The sequence below is a fragment of the Somniosus microcephalus genome, unplaced genomic scaffold, assembly GCF_052327205.1.
Source record: "Somniosus microcephalus isolate GS21.2 unplaced genomic scaffold, FLI_Smic_1.0 unresolved_chr4, whole genome shotgun sequence".
Taxonomy (NCBI): domain Eukaryota; kingdom Metazoa; phylum Chordata; class Chondrichthyes; order Squaliformes; family Somniosidae; genus Somniosus; species Somniosus microcephalus.
This window is the reverse complement of record NW_028225182.1, coordinates 29,511,919-29,526,748: the sequence shown is the minus strand read 5'-3', so window position 1 is coordinate 29,526,748 and position 14,830 is coordinate 29,511,919. Positions and strand designations below refer to the sequence as shown.

The window sequence follows — 14,830 nt, the reverse complement described above, 5'->3', positions numbered from 1 at the left end:
TGACTTTGAAACAGCATGCATTTTACAGAAATCAAGAATGTGCATTTTGTATCGCTGTATGAAGAGTGATGTTGAGCAGCGGTGTGGAAAGTTGAATCAGGGGCGGAGCATTGTTCCGTAAGGGTGCATTGCATGGTGGCAATTCAAACAGCCCCAAAACGCACTGTTCCCTGACCGGGAATCGAACCCGGGCCGCGGCGGTGAGAGCGCCGAATCCTAACCACTAGACCACCAGGGAAGCTGCAGCCAGCCTCTTGGCAGCAAGCACATCAACGCAGCTTTTCATGCTTGCTCCTTTGCAATTCAGATCCTTTCGCGCCAGGCAAACTGTTCGGACAAAATTATATTTTTTACATGAGAACACAACAGACGTGTTCGCGAAAGCACGGCACCAAGTGCGGGTAGGCATCCACTTGAAATCGATTTCCTCCTGTGTTTTTCTCTGGATGTTGTCTCTCTCGGTGCTGGGCGAACAATTCATTGATGCATTTGTCCTGAACTGAAGCCTTTTGCCCATCTCGCGGGGTCAGAGCCGCTCTGTCTGTCTATTACCTGCCTGTGACCCTTATCGGCAACATGCCGCCTGTTCAACTTTCAACAGCAAACCCAGAAAGACAAAAGAACAGAAAGATGTGTCTCTCAGCCCCGGTGGCAAAGGATGTTAATCCAAATATATCCCCCGTGAGAGTCTGTGTGCATTGGCTTCCTTATAAAGTTTGTATTGGAAATGTGCGGGAAAAGCGTATAATTATGAAAACATCCTGATGGCCCGTACGGGGATCGAACCCGCGACCTTGGCGTTATTAGCACCACGCTCTCACCAACTGAGCTAACCGGCCACATATGCTCCCGTTGGCCAGGCTCGAACCTAGGCTGGGAAATTGTCTTTCAGGCTCACACTGGGTGACCGAGTTACGGCACAAACATTGAACACACCACATCGCTTAAACATTGTTAACTGTTCGTATATACAACTGGGCAGAGTGTAAATCCAAAGTAACAGAAAGACTGCTCTATGGTCTAACAAACCTCATTCTAAAAATTTTTGTCGCACCACAGCCCCTCCCACAAACACTGTCCCGGTATAAAAGCAGACGGCGGGACCCCGACTGAATTCGAACCTGCAGCGGACGGTTGGAGCCGGATCCAGCATGTCCGACGTGGTTTCACTCCCATTCGTTTGGGAAACGCGTCATCAGGAGCGTAAAATTTCTCTTGATTCGTACCTTTTGTAGTGAAGGAGACAGAAAGTAACTAAAACCTGCCGAAACCCGGGATCGAACCAGGGACCTTTAGATCTTCAGTCTAACGCTCTCCCAACTGAGCTATTTCGGCTTCACGTCAAACGCAGTATTCTGTCGTTCTTTTGGAGGATTTTCTATCCCCGGGTGGAATTGCCCCTCTCGCTCATTCCTCACTTCGGGCAATGTGACCCGACCAGATCTCGGAGCTCAGGTTGTGTTAATGTAAAGCTGCAGTGTTGATAAAGATACAAAGCTGACACAGCACGGGGGACCTGACCGTGTTGGACACAGCGTGAAATGCAATGACATGTTCAAATAAAGTTACAGAGCACAACACATGTGTAAAATTCCCTGTTCTTTTCTCCACACTGACGGGTTGCGAAGGGAGAGACGGGCCGAAGTCTCACTGAGCCGCACTGATCACGAGCCAAATCAAGTTCAATCTTCAGCTGCAGGTATGGTGCTGAGCCCCACACAGAAGTGAAAATGCCCGTGGTTCTTAGTTCCTCGCACAGTGGGCTACTGAGCAATACAGGAAGGGCTAATGATCATCTTAATGCTCAAGTTATCAGGGGCCACGGACTCTCTGATTCCAGGCTTGCACACGTTGGTAAGTTTCAAAATTTGCATTTTTCACACTGGCAATGAAAATAATCGATAGCCGTGCCTGTGATAAGCTAAGTTTGTTCGGGAGATGCAGTGGGCAAGGAGATATACGGAAGTCTGATAAAAACCGTGACTGCCCTGACACTGTGAGCTGCAGTTAAATGTTGGCAACATTTAAAGTCAGCCAGTCTAAATTTGACAGAAATCAAGTCCTGCTGACTTTGAAACAGCACGCATTTTACAGAAATCAAGAATGTGCATTTTGTATCGCTGTATGAAGAGTGATGTTGAGCAGCGGTGTGGAAAGTTGAATCAGGGGCGGAGCATTGTTCCGTAAGGGTGCATTGCATGGTGGCAATTCAAACAGCCCCAAAACGCACTGTTCCCTGACCGGGAATCGAACCCGGGCCGCGGCGGTGAGAGCGCCGAATCCTAACCACTAGACCACCAGGGAAGCTGCAGCCAGCCTCCTGGCAGCAAGCACATCAACGCAGCTTTTCATGCTTGCTCCTTTGCAATTCAGATCCTTTCGCGCCAGGCAAACTGTTCGGACAAAATTATATTTTTTACATGAGAACACAACAGACGTGTTCGCGAAAGCACGGCACCAAGTGCGGGTAGGCATCCACTTGAAATCGATTTCCTCCTGTGTTTTTCTCTGGATGTTGTCTCTCTCGGTGCTGGGCGAACAATTCATTGATGCATTTGTCCTGAACTGAAGCCTTTTGCCCATCTCGCGGGGTCAGAGCCGCTCTGTCTGTCTATTACCTGCCTGTGACCCTTATCGGCAACATGCCGCCTGTTCAACTTTCAACAGCAAACCCAGAAAGACAAAAGAACAGTCTCTCAGCCCCGGTGGCAAAGGATGTTAATCCAAATATATCCCCCGTGAGAGTCTGTGTGCATTGGCTTCCTTATAAAGTTTGTACTGGAAATGTGCGGGAAAAGCGTAAAATTATGAAAACATCCTGATGGCCCGTACGGGGATCGAACCCGCGACCTTGGCGTTATTAGCACCACGCTCTCACCAACTGAGCTAACCGGCCACAATGCTCCCGTTGGCCAGGCTCGAACCTAGGCTGGGAAATTGTCTTTCAGGCTCACACTGGGTGACCGAGTTACTGCACAAACATTGAACACACCACATCGCTTAAACATTGTTAACTGTTCGTATATACAACTGGGCAGAGTGTAAATCCAAAGTAACAGAAAGACTGGTCTAACAAACCTCATTCTAAAATTTTTTGTCGCACCACAGCCCCTCCCACAAACACTGTCCCGGTATAAAAGCAGACGGCGGGACCCCGACTGAATTCGAACCTGCAGCGGACGGTTGGAGCCGGATCCAGCATGTCCGACGTGGTTTCACTCCCATTCGTTTGGGAAACGCGTCATCAGGAGCGTAAAATTTCTCTTGATTCGTACCTTTTGCAGTGAAGGAGACAGAAAGTAACTAAAACCTGCCGAAACCCGGGATCGAACCAGGGACCTTTAGATTTTCAGTCTAACGCTCTCCCAACTGAGCTATTTCGGCTTCACGTCAAACGCCGTATTCTGTCGTTCTTTTGGAGGATTTTCTATCCCCGGGTGGAATTGCCCCTCTCGCTCATTCCTCACTTCGGGCAATGTGACCCGACCAGATCTCGGAGCTCAGGTTCTGTTAATGTAAAGCTGCAGTGTTGATAAAGATACAAAGCTGACACAGCACGGGGGACCTCACCGTGTTGGACACAGCGTGAAATGCAATGACATGTTCAAATAAAGTTACAGAGCACAACACATGTGTAAAATTCCCTGTTCTTTTCTCCACACTGATGGGTTGCGAAGGGAGAGACGGGCCGAAGTCTCACTGAGCCGCACTGATCACGAGCCAAATCAAGTTCAATCTTCAGCTGCAGGTATGGTGCTGAGCCCCACACAGAAGTGAAAATGCCCGTGGTTCCTCGCACAGTGGGCTACTGAGCAATACAGGAAGGGCTAATGATCATCTTAATGCTCAAGTTATCAGGGGCCACGGACTCTCTGATTCCAGGCTTGCACACGTTGGTAAGTTTCAAAATTTGCATTTTTCACACTGGCAATGAAAATAATCGATAGCCGTGCCTGTGATAAGCTAAGTTTGTTCGGGAGATGCAGTGGGCAAGGAGATATACGGAAGACTGATAAAAACCGTGACTGCCCTGACACTGTGAGCTGCAGTTAAATGTTGGCAACATTTAAAGTCAGCCAGTCTAAATTTGACAGAAATCAAGTCCTGCTGACTTTGAAACAGCACGCATTTTACAGAAATCAAGAATGTGCATTTTGTATCGCTGTATGAAGAGTGATGTTGAGCAGCGGTGTGGAAAGTTGAATCAGGGGCGGAGCATTGTTCCGTAAGGGTGCATTGCATGGTGGCAATTCAAACAGCCCCAAAACGCACTGTTCCCTGACCGGGAATCGAACCCGGGCCGCGGCGGTGAGAGCGCCGAATCCTAACCACTAGACCACCAGGGAAGCTGCAGCCAGCCTCCTGGCAGCAAGCACATCAACGCAGCTTTTCATGCTTGCTCCTTTGCAATTCAGATCCTTTCGCGCCAGGCAAACTGTTCGGACAAAATTATATTTTTTACATGAGAACACAACAGACGTGTTCGCGAAAGCACGGCACCAAGTGCGGGTAGGCATCCACTTGAAATCGATTTCCTCCTGTGTTTTTCTCTGGATGTTGTCTCTCTCGGTGCTGGGCGAACAATTCATTGATGCATTTGTCCTGAACTGAAGCCTTTTGCCCATCTCGCGGGGTCAGAGCCGCTCTGTCTGTCTATTACCTGCCTGTGACCCTTATCGGCAACATGCCGCCTGTTCAACTTTCAACAGCAAACCCAGAAAGACAAAAGAACAGAAAGATGTGTCTCTCAGCCCCGGTGGCAAAGGATGTTAATCCAAATATATCCCCCGTGAGAGTCTGTGTGCATTGGCTTCCTCATAAAGTTTGTATTGGAAATGTGCGGGAAAAGCGTATAATTATGAAAACATCCTGATGGCCCGTACGGGGATCGAACCCGCGACCTTGGCGTTATTAGCACCACGCTCTCACCAACTGAGCTAACCGGCCACATATGCTCCCGTTGGCCAGGCTCGAACCTAGGCTGGGAAATTGTCTTTCAGGCTCACACTGGGTGACCGAGTTACGGCACAAACATTGAACACACCACATCGCTTAAACATTGTTAACTGTTCGTATATACAACTGGGCAGAGTGTAAATCCAAAGTAACAGAAAGACTGCTCTATGGTCTAACAAACCTCATTCTAAAAATTTTTGTCGCACCACAGCCCCTCCCACAAACACTGTCCCGGTATAAAAGCAGACGGCGGGACCCCGACTGAATTCGAACCTGCAGCGGACGGTTGGAGCCGGATCCAGCATGTCCGACGTGGTTTCACTCCCATTCGTTTGGGAAACGCGTCATCAGGAGCGTAAAATTTCTCTTGATTCGTACCTTTTGTAGTGAAGGAGACAGAAAGTAACTAAAACCTGCCGAAACCCGGGATCGAACCAGGGACCTTTAGATCTTCAGTCTAACGCTCTCCCAACTGAGCTATTTCGGCTTCACGTCAAACGCAGTATTCTGTCGTTCTTTTGGAGGATTTTCTATCCCCGGGTGGAATTGCCCCTCTCGCTCATTCCTCACTTCGGGCAATGTGACCCGACCAGATCTCGGAGCTCAGGTTCTGTTAATGTAAAGCTGCAGTGTTGATAAAGATACAAAGCTGACACAGGGGACCTCACCGTGTTGGACACAGCGTGAAATGCAATGACATGTTCAAATAAAGTTACAGAGCACAACACATGTGTAAAATTCCCTGTTCTTTTCTCCACACTGATGGGTTGCGAAGGGAGAGACGGGCCGAAGTCTCACTGAGCCGCACTGATCACGAGCCAAATCAAGTTCAATCTTCAGCTGCAGGTATGGTGCTGAGCCCCACACAGAAGTGAAAATGCCCGTGGTTCTTAGTTCCTCGCACAGTGGGCTACTGAGCAATACAGGAAGGGCTAATGATCATCTTAATGCTCAAGTTATCAGGGGCCACGGACTCTCTGATTCCAGGCTTGCACACGTTGGTAAGTTTCAAAATTTGCATTTTTCACACTGGCAATGAAAATAATCGATAGCCGTGCCTGTGATAAGCTAAGTTTGTTCGGGAGATGCAGTGGGCAAGGAGATATACGGAAGACTGATAAAAACCGTGACTGCCCTGACACTGTGAGCTGCAGTTAAATGTTGGCAACATTTAAAGTCAGCCAGTCTAAATTTGACAGAAATCAAGTCCTGCTGACTTTGAAACAGCACGCATTTTACAGAAATCAAGAATGTGCATTTTGTATCGCTGTATGAAGAGTGATGTTGAGCAGCGGTGTGGAAAGTTGAATCAGGGGCGGAGCATTGTTCCGTAAGGGTGCATTGCATGGTGGCAATTCAAACAGCCCCAAAACGCACTGTTCCCTGACCGGGAATCGAACCCGGGCCGCGGCGGTGAGAGCGCCGAATCCTAACCACTAGACCACCAGGGAAGCTGCAGCCAGCCTCCTGGCAGCAAGCACATCAACGCAGCTTTTCATGCTTGCTCCTTTGCAATTCAGATCCTTTCGCGCCAGGCAAACTGTTCGGACAAAATTATATTTTTTACATGAGAACACAACAGACGTGTTCGCGAAAGCACGGCACCAAGTGCGGGTAGGCATCCACTTGAAATCGATTTCCTCCTGTGTTTTTCTCTGGATGTTGTCTCTCTCGGTGCTGGGCGAACAATTCATTGATGCATTTGTCCTGAACTGAAGCCTTTTACCCATCTCGCGGGGTCAGAGCCGCTCTGTCTGTGTATTACCTGCCTGTGACACTTATCGGCAACATGCCGCCTGTTCAACTTTCAACAGCAAACCCAGAAAGACAAAAGAACAGAAAGATGTGTCTCTCAGCCCCGGTGGCAAAGGATGTTAATCCAAATATATCCCCCGTGAGAGTCTGTGTGCATTGGCTTCCTTATAAAGTTTGTATTGGAAATGTGCGGGAAAAGCGTAAAATTATGAAAACATCCTGATGGCCCGTACGGGGATCGAACCCGCGACCTTGGCGTTATTAGCACCACGCTCTCACCAACTGAGATAACCGGCCACAATGCTCCCGTTGGCCAGGCTCGAACCTAGGCTGGAAAATTGTCTTTCAGGCTCACACTGGGTGACCGAGTTACTGCACAAACATTGAACACACCACATCGCTTAAACATTGTTAACTGTTCGTATATACAACTGGGCAGAGTGTAAATCCAAAGTAACAGAAAGACTGGTCTAACAAACCTCATTCTAAAAATTTTTGTCGCACCACAGCCCCTCCCACAAACACTGTCCCGGTATAAAAGCAGACGGCGGGACCCCGACTGAATTCGAACCTGCAGCGGACGGTTGGAGCCGGATCCAGCATGTCCGACGTGGTGTCACTCCCATTCGTTTGGGAAACGCGTCATCAGGAGCGTAAAATTTCTCTTGATTCGTACCTTTTGTAGTGAAGGAGACAGAAAGTAACTAAAACCTGCCGAAACCCGGGATCGAACCAGGGACCTTTAGATCTTCAGTCTAACGCTCTCCCAACTGAGCTATTTCGGCTTCACGTCAAACGCAGTATTCTGTCGTTCTTTTGGAGGATTTTCTATCCCCGGGTGGAATTGCCCCTCTCGCTCATTCCTCACTTCGGGCAATGTGACCCGACCAGATCTCGGAGCTCAGGTTCTGTTAATGTAAAGCTGCAGTGTTGATAAAGATACAAAGCTGACACAGCACGGGGGACCTCACCGTGTTGGACACAGCGTGAAATGCAATGACATGTTCAAATAAAGTTACAGAGCACAACACATGTGTAAAATTCCCTGTTCTTTTCTCCACACTGATGGGTTGCGAAGGGAGAGACGGGCCGAAGTCTCACTGAGCCGCACTGATCACGAGCCAAATCAAGTTCAATCTTCAGGTATGGTGCTGAGCCCCACACAGAAGTGAAAATGCCCGTGGTTCTTAGTTCCTCGCACAGTGGGCTACTGAGCAATACAGGAAGGGCTAATGATCATCTTAATGCTCAAGTTATCAGGGGCCACGGACTCTCTGATTCCAGGCTTGCACACGTTGGTAAGTTTCAAAATTTGCATTTTTCACACTGGCAATGAAAATAATCGATAGCCGTGCCTGTGATAAGCTAAGTTTGTTCGGGAGATGCAGTGGGCAAGGAGATATACGGAAGACTGATAAAAACCGTGACTGCCCTGACACTGTGAGCTGCAGTTAAATGTTGGCAACATTTAAAGTCAGCCAGTCTAAATTTGACAGAAATCAAGTCCTGCTGACTTTGAAACAGCACGCATTTTACAGAAATCAAGAATGTGCATTTTGTATCGCTGTATGAAGAGTGATGTTGAGCAGCGGTGTGGAAAGTTGAATCAGGGGCGGAGCATTGTTCCGTAAGGGTGCATTGCATGGTGGCAATTCAAACAGCCCCAAAACGCACTGTTCCCTGACCGGGAATCGAACCCGGGCCGCGGCGGTGAGAGCGCCGAATCCTAACCACTAGACCACCAGGGAAGCTGCAGCCAGCCTCCTGGCAGCAAGCACATCAACGCAGCTTTTCATGCTTGCTCCTTTGCAATTCAGATCCTTTCGCGCCAGGCAAACTGTTCGGACAAAATTATATTTTTTACATGAGAACACAACAGACGTGTTCGCGAAAGCACGGCACCAAGTGCGGGTAGGCATCCACTTGAAATCGATTTCCTCCTGTGTTTTTCTCTGGATGTTGTCTCTCTCGGTGCTGGGCGAACAATTCATTGATGCATTTGTCCTGAACTGAAGCCTTTTGCCCATCTCGCGGGGTCAGAGCCGCTCTGTCTGTCTATTACCTGCCTGTGACCCTTATCGGCAACATGCCGCCTGTTCAACTTTCAACAGCAAACCCAGAAAGACAAAAGAACAGAAAGATGTGTCTCTCAGCCCCGGTGGCAAAGGATGTTAATCCAAATATATCCCCCGTGAGAGTCTGTGTGCATTGGCTTCCTTATAAAGTTTGTATTGGAAATGTGCGGGAAAAGCGTATAATTATGAAAACATCCTGATGGCCCGTACGGGGATCGAACCCGCGACCTTGGCGTTATTAGCACCACGCTCTCACCAACTGAGCTAACCGGCCACATATGCTCCCGTTGGCCAGGCTCGAACCTAGGCTGGGAAATTGTCTTTCAGGCTCACACTGGGTGACCGAGTTACGGCACAAACATTGAACACACCACATCGCTTAAACATTGTTAACTGTTCGTATATACAACTGGGCAGAGTGTAAATCCAAAGTAACAGAAAGACTGCTCTATGGTCTAACAAACCTCATTCTAAAAATTTTTGTCGCACCACAGCCCCTCCCACAAACACTGTCCCGGTATAAAAGCAGACGGCGGGACCCCGACTGAATTCGAACCTGCAGCGGACGGTTGGAGCCGGATCCAGCATGTCCGACGTGGTTTCACTCCCATTCGTTTGGGAAACGCGTCATCAGGAGCGTAAAATTTCTCTTGATTCGTACCTTTTGTAGTGAAGGAGACAGAAAGTAACTAAAACCTGCCGAAACCCGGGATCGAACCAGGGACCTTTAGATCTTCAGTCTAACGCTCTCCCAACTGAGCTATTTCGGCTTCACGTCAAACGCAGTATTCTGTCGTTCTTTTGGAGGATTTTCTATCCCCGGGTGGAATTGCCCCTCTCGCTCATTCCTCACTTCGGGCAATGTGACCCGACCAGATCTCGGAGCTCAGGTTGTGTTAATGTAAAGCTGCAGTGTTGATAAAGATACAAAGCTGACACAGCACGGGGGACCTGACCGTGTTGGACACAGCGTGAAATGCAATGACATGTTCAAATAAAGTTACAGAGCACAACACATGTGTAAAATTCCCTGTTCTTTTCTCCACACTGACGGGTTGCGAAGGGAGAGACGGGCCGAAGTCTCACTGAGCCGCACTGATCACGAGCCAAATCAAGTTCAATCTTCAGCTGCAGGTATGGTGCTGAGCCCCACACAGAAGTGAAAATGCCCGTGGTTCTTAGTTCCTCGCACAGTGGGCTACTGAGCAATACAGGAAGGGCTAATGATCATCTTAATGCTCAAGTTATCAGGGGCCACGGACTCTCTGATTCCAGGCTTGCACACGTTGGTAAGTTTCAAAATTTGCATTTTTCACACTGGCAATGAAAATAATCGATAGCCGTGCCTGTGATAAGCTAAGTTTGTTCGGGAGATGCAGTGGGCAAGGAGATATACGGAAGTCTGATAAAAACCGTGACTGCCCTGACACTGTGAGCTGCAGTTAAATGTTGGCAACATTTAAAGTCAGCCAGTCTAAATTTGACAGAAATCAAGTCCTGCTGACTTTGAAACAGCACGCATTTTACAGAAATCAAGAATGTGCATTTTGTATCGCTGTATGAAGAGTGATGTTGAGCAGCGGTGTGGAAAGTTGAATCAGGGGCGGAGCATTGTTCCGTAAGGGTGCATTGCATGGTGGCAATTCAAACAGCCCCAAAACGCACTGTTCCCTGACCGGGAATCGAACCCGGGCCGCGGCGGTGAGAGCGCCGAATCCTAACCACTAGACCACCAGGGAAGCTGCAGCCAGCCTCTTGGCAGCAAGCACATCAACGCAGCTTTTCATGCTTGCTCCTTTGCAATTCAGATCCTTTCGCGCCAGGCAAACTGTTCGGACAAAATTATATTTTTTACATGAGAACACAACAGACGTGTTCGCGAAAGCACGGCACCAAGTGCGGGTAGGCATCCACTTGAAATCGATTTCCTCCTGTGTTTTTCTCTGGATGTTGTCTCTCTCGGTGCTGGGCGAACAATTCATTGATGCATTTGTCCTGAACTGAAGCCTTTTGCCCATCTCGCGGGGTCAGAGCCGCTCTGTCTGTCTATTACCTGCCTGTGACCCTTATCGGCAACATGCCGCCTGTTCAACTTTCAACAGCAAACCCAGAAAGACAAAAGAACAGAAAGATGTGTCTCTCAGCCCCGGTGGCAAAGGATGTTAATCCAAATATATCCCCCGTGAGAGTCTGTGTGCATTGGCTTCCTTATAAAGTTTGTATTGGAAATGTGCGGGAAAAGCGTATAATTATGAAAACATCCTGATGGCCCGTACGGGGATCGAACCCGCGACCTTGGCGTTATTAGCACCACGCTCTCACCAACTGAGCTAACCGGCCACATATGCTCCCGTTGGCCAGGCTCGAACCTAGGCTGGGAAATTGTCTTTCAGGCTCACACTGGGTGACCGAGTTACGGCACAAACATTGAACACACCACATCGCTTAAACATTGTTAACTGTTCGTATATACAACTGGGCAGAGTGTAAATCCAAAGTAACAGAAAGACTGCTCTATGGTCTAACAAACCTCATTCTAAAAATTTTTGTCGCACCACAGCCCCTCCCACAAACACTGTCCCGGTATAAAAGCAGACGGCGGGACCCCGACTGAATTCGAACCTGCAGCGGACGGTTGGAGCCGGATCCAGCATGTCCGACGTGGTTTCACTCCCATTCGTTTGGGAAACGCGTCATCAGGAGCGTAAAATTTCTCTTGATTCGTACCTTTTGTAGTGAAGGAGACAGAAAGTAACTAAAACCTGCCGAAACCCGGGATCGAACCAGGGACCTTTAGATCTTCAGTCTAACGCTCTCCCAACTGAGCTATTTCGGCTTCACGTCAAACGCAGTATTCTGTCGTTCTTTTGGAGGATTTTCTATCCCCGGGTGGAATTGCCCCTCTCGCTCATTCCTCACTTCGGGCAATGTGACCCGACCAGATCTCGGAGCTCAGGTTGTGTTAATGTAAAGCTGCAGTGTTGATAAAGATACAAAGCTGACACAGCACGGGGGACCTGACCGTGTTGGACACAGCGTGAAATGCAATGACATGTTCAAATAAAGTTACAGAGCACAACACATGTGTAAAATTCCCTGTTCTTTTCTCCACACTGACGGGTTGCGAAGGGAGAGACGGGCCGAAGTCTCACTGAGCCGCACTGATCACGAGCCAAATCAAGTTCAATCTTCAGCTGCAGGTATGGTGCTGAGCCCCACACAGAAGTGAAAATGCCCGTGGTTCTTAGTTCCTCGCACAGTGGGCTACTGAGCAATACAGGAAGGGCTAATGATCATCTTAATGCTCAAGTTATCAGGGGCCACGGACTCTCTGATTCCAGGCTTGCACACGTTGGTAAGTTTCAAAATTTGCATTTTTCACACTGGCAATGAAAATAATCGATAGCCGTGCCTGTGATAAGCTAAGTTTGTTCGGGAGATGCAGTGGGCAAGGAGATATACGGAAGTCTGATAAAAACCGTGACTGCCCTGACACTGTGAGCTGCAGTTAAATGTTGGCAACATTTAAAGTCAGCCAGTCTAAATTTGACAGAAATCAAGTCCTGCTGACTTTGAAACAGCACGCATTTTACAGAAATCAAGAATGTGCATTTTGTATCGCTGTATGAAGAGTGATGTTGAGCAGCGGTGTGGAAAGTTGAATCAGGGGCGGAGCATTGTTCCGTAAGGGTGCATTGCATGGTGGCAATTCAAACAGCCCCAAAACGCACTGTTCCCTGACCGGGAATCGAACCCGGGCCGCGGCGGTGAGAGCGCCGAATCCTAACCACTAGACCACCAGGGAAGCTGCAGCCAGCCTCTTGGCAGCAAGCACATCAACGCAGCTTTTCATGCTTGCTCCTTTGCAATTCAGATCCTTTCGCGCCAGGCAAACTGTTCGGACAAAATTATATTTTTTACATGAGAACACAACAGACGTGTTCGCGAAAGCACGGCACCAAGTGCGGGTAGGCATCCACTTGAAATCGATTTCCTCCTGTGTTTTTCTCTGGATGTTGTCTCTCTCGGTGCTGGGCGAACAATTCATTGATGCATTTGTCCTGAACTGAAGCCTTTTGCCCATCTCGCGGGGTCAGAGCCGCTCTGTCTGTCTATTACCTGCCTGTGACCCTTATCGGCAACATGCCGCCTGTTCAACTTTCAACAGCAAACCCAGAAAGACAAAAGAACAGAAAGATGTGTCTCTCAGCCCCGGTGGCAAAGGATGTTAATCCAAATATATCCCCCGTGAGAGTCTGTGTGCATTGGCTTCCTTATAAAGTTTGTATTGGAAATGTGCGGGAAAAGCGTATAATTATGAAAACATCCTGATGGCCCGTACGGGGATCGAACCCGCGACCTTGGCGTTATTAGCACCACGCTCTCACCAACTGAGCTAACCGGCCACATATGCTCCCGTTGGCCAGGCTCGAACCTAGGCTGGGAAATTGTCTTTCAGGCTCACACTGGGTGACCGAGTTACGGCACAAACATTGAACACACCACATCGCTTAAACATTGTTAACTGTTCGTATATACAACTGGGCAGAGTGTAAATCCAAAGTAACAGAAAGACTGCTCTATGGTCTAACAAACCTCATTCTAAAAATTTTTGTCGCACCACAGCCCCTCCCACAAACACTGTCCCGGTATAAAAGCAGACGGCGGGACCCCGACTGAATTCGAACCTGCAGCGGACGGTTGGAGCCGGATCCAGCATGTCCGACGTGGTTTCACTCCCATTCGTTTGGGAAACGCGTCATCAGGAGCGTAAAATTTCTCTTGATTCGTACCTTTTGTAGTGAAGGAGACAGAAAGTAACTAAAACCTGCCGAAACCCGGGATCGAACCAGGGACCTTTAGATCTTCAGTCTAACGCTCTCCCAACTGAGCTATTTCGGCTTCACGTCAAACGCAGTATTCTGTCGTTCTTTTGGAGGATTTTCTATCCCCGGGTGGAATTGCCCCTCTCGCTCATTCCTCACTTCGGGCAATGTGACCCGACCAGATCTCGGAGCTCAGGTTGTGTTAATGTAAAGCTGCAGTGTTGATAAAGATACAAAGCTGACACAGCACGGGGGACCTGACCGTGTTGGACACAGCGTGAAATGCAATGACATGTTCAAATAAAGTTACAGAGCACAACACATGTGTAAAATTCCCTGTTCTTTTCTCCACACTGACGGGTTGCGAAGGGAGAGACGGGCCGAAGTCTCACTGAGCCGCACTGATCACGAGCCAAATCAAGTTCAATCTTCAGCTGCAGGTATGGTGCTGAGCCCCACACAGAAGTGAAAATGCCCGTGGTTCTTAGTTCCTCGCACAGTGGGCTACTGAGCAATACAGGAAGGGCTAATGATCATCTTAATGCTCAAGTTATCAGGGGCCACGGACTCTCTGATTCCAGGCTTGCACACGTTGGTAAGTTTCAAAATTTGCATTTTTCACACTGGCAATGAAAATAATCGATAGCCGTGCCTGTGATAAGCTAAGTTTGTTCGGGAGATGCAGTGGGCAAGGAGATATACGGAAGTCTGATAAAAACCGTGACTGCCCTGACACTGTGAGCTGCAGTTAAATGTTGGCAACATTTAAAGTCAGCCAGTCTAAATTTGACAGAAATCAAGTCCTGCTGACTTTGAAACAGCACGCATTTTACAGAAATCAAGAATGTGCATTTTGTATCGCTGTATGAAGAGTGATGTTGAGCAGCGGTGTGGAAAGTTGAATCAGGGGCGGAGCATTGTTCCGTAAGGGTGCATTGCATGGTGGCAATTCAAACAGCCCCAAAACGCACTGTTCCCTGACCGGGAATCGAACCCGGGCCGCGGCGGTGAGAGCGCCGAATCCTAACCACTAGACCACCAGGGAAGCTGCAGCCAGCCTCCTGGCAGCAAGCACATCAACGCAGCTTTTCATGCTTGCTCCTTTGCAATTCAGATCCTTTCGCGCCAGGCAAACTGTTCGGACAAAATTATATTTTTTACATGAGAACACAACAGACGTGTTCGCGAAAGCACGGCACCAAGTGCGGGTAGGCATCC

General features: G+C 48.6%; 21 non-coding genes across 21 annotated transcripts; all 21 read right to left on the bottom strand.

The window, feature by feature from the left end:
- Positions 1 to 166: 166 nt before the first annotated feature.
- Positions 167 to 238, bottom strand: trnae-cuc (transfer RNA glutamic acid (anticodon CUC)). Its single transcript has one exon. It is a non-coding gene; the product is annotated as a tRNA-Glu (tRNA).
- A 527-nt stretch (positions 239 to 765) lies between these two features.
- On the bottom strand, positions 766 to 839 carry trnai-aau (transfer RNA isoleucine (anticodon AAU)). The gene has a single exon. It is a non-coding gene; the product is annotated as a tRNA-Ile (tRNA).
- Positions 840 to 1,262: 423 nt separating this feature from the next.
- Positions 1,263 to 1,335, bottom strand: trnaf-gaa (transfer RNA phenylalanine (anticodon GAA)). The gene has a single exon. It is a non-coding gene; the product is annotated as a tRNA-Phe (tRNA).
- Positions 1,336 to 2,232: 897 nt separating this feature from the next.
- On the bottom strand, positions 2,233 to 2,304 carry trnae-cuc (transfer RNA glutamic acid (anticodon CUC)). Its single transcript has one exon. It is a non-coding gene; the product is annotated as a tRNA-Glu (tRNA).
- A 518-nt stretch (positions 2,305 to 2,822) lies between these two features.
- Positions 2,823 to 2,896, bottom strand: trnai-aau (transfer RNA isoleucine (anticodon AAU)). Its single transcript has one exon. It is a non-coding gene; the product is annotated as a tRNA-Ile (tRNA).
- Positions 2,897 to 3,311: 415 nt separating this feature from the next.
- trnaf-gaa (transfer RNA phenylalanine (anticodon GAA)) lies at positions 3,312 to 3,384 on the bottom strand. Its single transcript has one exon. It is a non-coding gene; the product is annotated as a tRNA-Phe (tRNA).
- Positions 3,385 to 4,274: 890 nt separating this feature from the next.
- On the bottom strand, positions 4,275 to 4,346 carry trnae-cuc (transfer RNA glutamic acid (anticodon CUC)). Its single transcript has one exon. It is a non-coding gene; the product is annotated as a tRNA-Glu (tRNA).
- A 527-nt stretch (positions 4,347 to 4,873) lies between these two features.
- On the bottom strand, positions 4,874 to 4,947 carry trnai-aau (transfer RNA isoleucine (anticodon AAU)). The gene has a single exon. It is a non-coding gene; the product is annotated as a tRNA-Ile (tRNA).
- A 423-nt stretch (positions 4,948 to 5,370) lies between these two features.
- trnaf-gaa (transfer RNA phenylalanine (anticodon GAA)) lies at positions 5,371 to 5,443 on the bottom strand. The gene has a single exon. It is a non-coding gene; the product is annotated as a tRNA-Phe (tRNA).
- An 892-nt stretch (positions 5,444 to 6,335) lies between these two features.
- trnae-cuc (transfer RNA glutamic acid (anticodon CUC)) lies at positions 6,336 to 6,407 on the bottom strand. Its single transcript has one exon. It is a non-coding gene; the product is annotated as a tRNA-Glu (tRNA).
- A 1,016-nt stretch (positions 6,408 to 7,423) lies between these two features.
- trnaf-gaa (transfer RNA phenylalanine (anticodon GAA)) lies at positions 7,424 to 7,496 on the bottom strand. Its single transcript has one exon. It is a non-coding gene; the product is annotated as a tRNA-Phe (tRNA).
- Positions 7,497 to 8,387: 891 nt separating this feature from the next.
- trnae-cuc (transfer RNA glutamic acid (anticodon CUC)) lies at positions 8,388 to 8,459 on the bottom strand. Its single transcript has one exon. It is a non-coding gene; the product is annotated as a tRNA-Glu (tRNA).
- Positions 8,460 to 8,986: 527 nt separating this feature from the next.
- On the bottom strand, positions 8,987 to 9,060 carry trnai-aau (transfer RNA isoleucine (anticodon AAU)). The gene has a single exon. It is a non-coding gene; the product is annotated as a tRNA-Ile (tRNA).
- Positions 9,061 to 9,483: 423 nt separating this feature from the next.
- On the bottom strand, positions 9,484 to 9,556 carry trnaf-gaa (transfer RNA phenylalanine (anticodon GAA)). Its single transcript has one exon. It is a non-coding gene; the product is annotated as a tRNA-Phe (tRNA).
- An 897-nt stretch (positions 9,557 to 10,453) lies between these two features.
- Positions 10,454 to 10,525, bottom strand: trnae-cuc (transfer RNA glutamic acid (anticodon CUC)). Its single transcript has one exon. It is a non-coding gene; the product is annotated as a tRNA-Glu (tRNA).
- A 527-nt stretch (positions 10,526 to 11,052) lies between these two features.
- trnai-aau (transfer RNA isoleucine (anticodon AAU)) lies at positions 11,053 to 11,126 on the bottom strand. Its single transcript has one exon. It is a non-coding gene; the product is annotated as a tRNA-Ile (tRNA).
- A 423-nt stretch (positions 11,127 to 11,549) lies between these two features.
- On the bottom strand, positions 11,550 to 11,622 carry trnaf-gaa (transfer RNA phenylalanine (anticodon GAA)). Its single transcript has one exon. It is a non-coding gene; the product is annotated as a tRNA-Phe (tRNA).
- An 897-nt stretch (positions 11,623 to 12,519) lies between these two features.
- Positions 12,520 to 12,591, bottom strand: trnae-cuc (transfer RNA glutamic acid (anticodon CUC)). The gene has a single exon. It is a non-coding gene; the product is annotated as a tRNA-Glu (tRNA).
- Positions 12,592 to 13,118: 527 nt separating this feature from the next.
- trnai-aau (transfer RNA isoleucine (anticodon AAU)) lies at positions 13,119 to 13,192 on the bottom strand. The gene has a single exon. It is a non-coding gene; the product is annotated as a tRNA-Ile (tRNA).
- A 423-nt stretch (positions 13,193 to 13,615) lies between these two features.
- trnaf-gaa (transfer RNA phenylalanine (anticodon GAA)) lies at positions 13,616 to 13,688 on the bottom strand. Its single transcript has one exon. It is a non-coding gene; the product is annotated as a tRNA-Phe (tRNA).
- Positions 13,689 to 14,585: 897 nt separating this feature from the next.
- Positions 14,586 to 14,657, bottom strand: trnae-cuc (transfer RNA glutamic acid (anticodon CUC)). Its single transcript has one exon. It is a non-coding gene; the product is annotated as a tRNA-Glu (tRNA).
- Between the last annotated feature and the right edge of the window lie 173 nt (positions 14,658 to 14,830).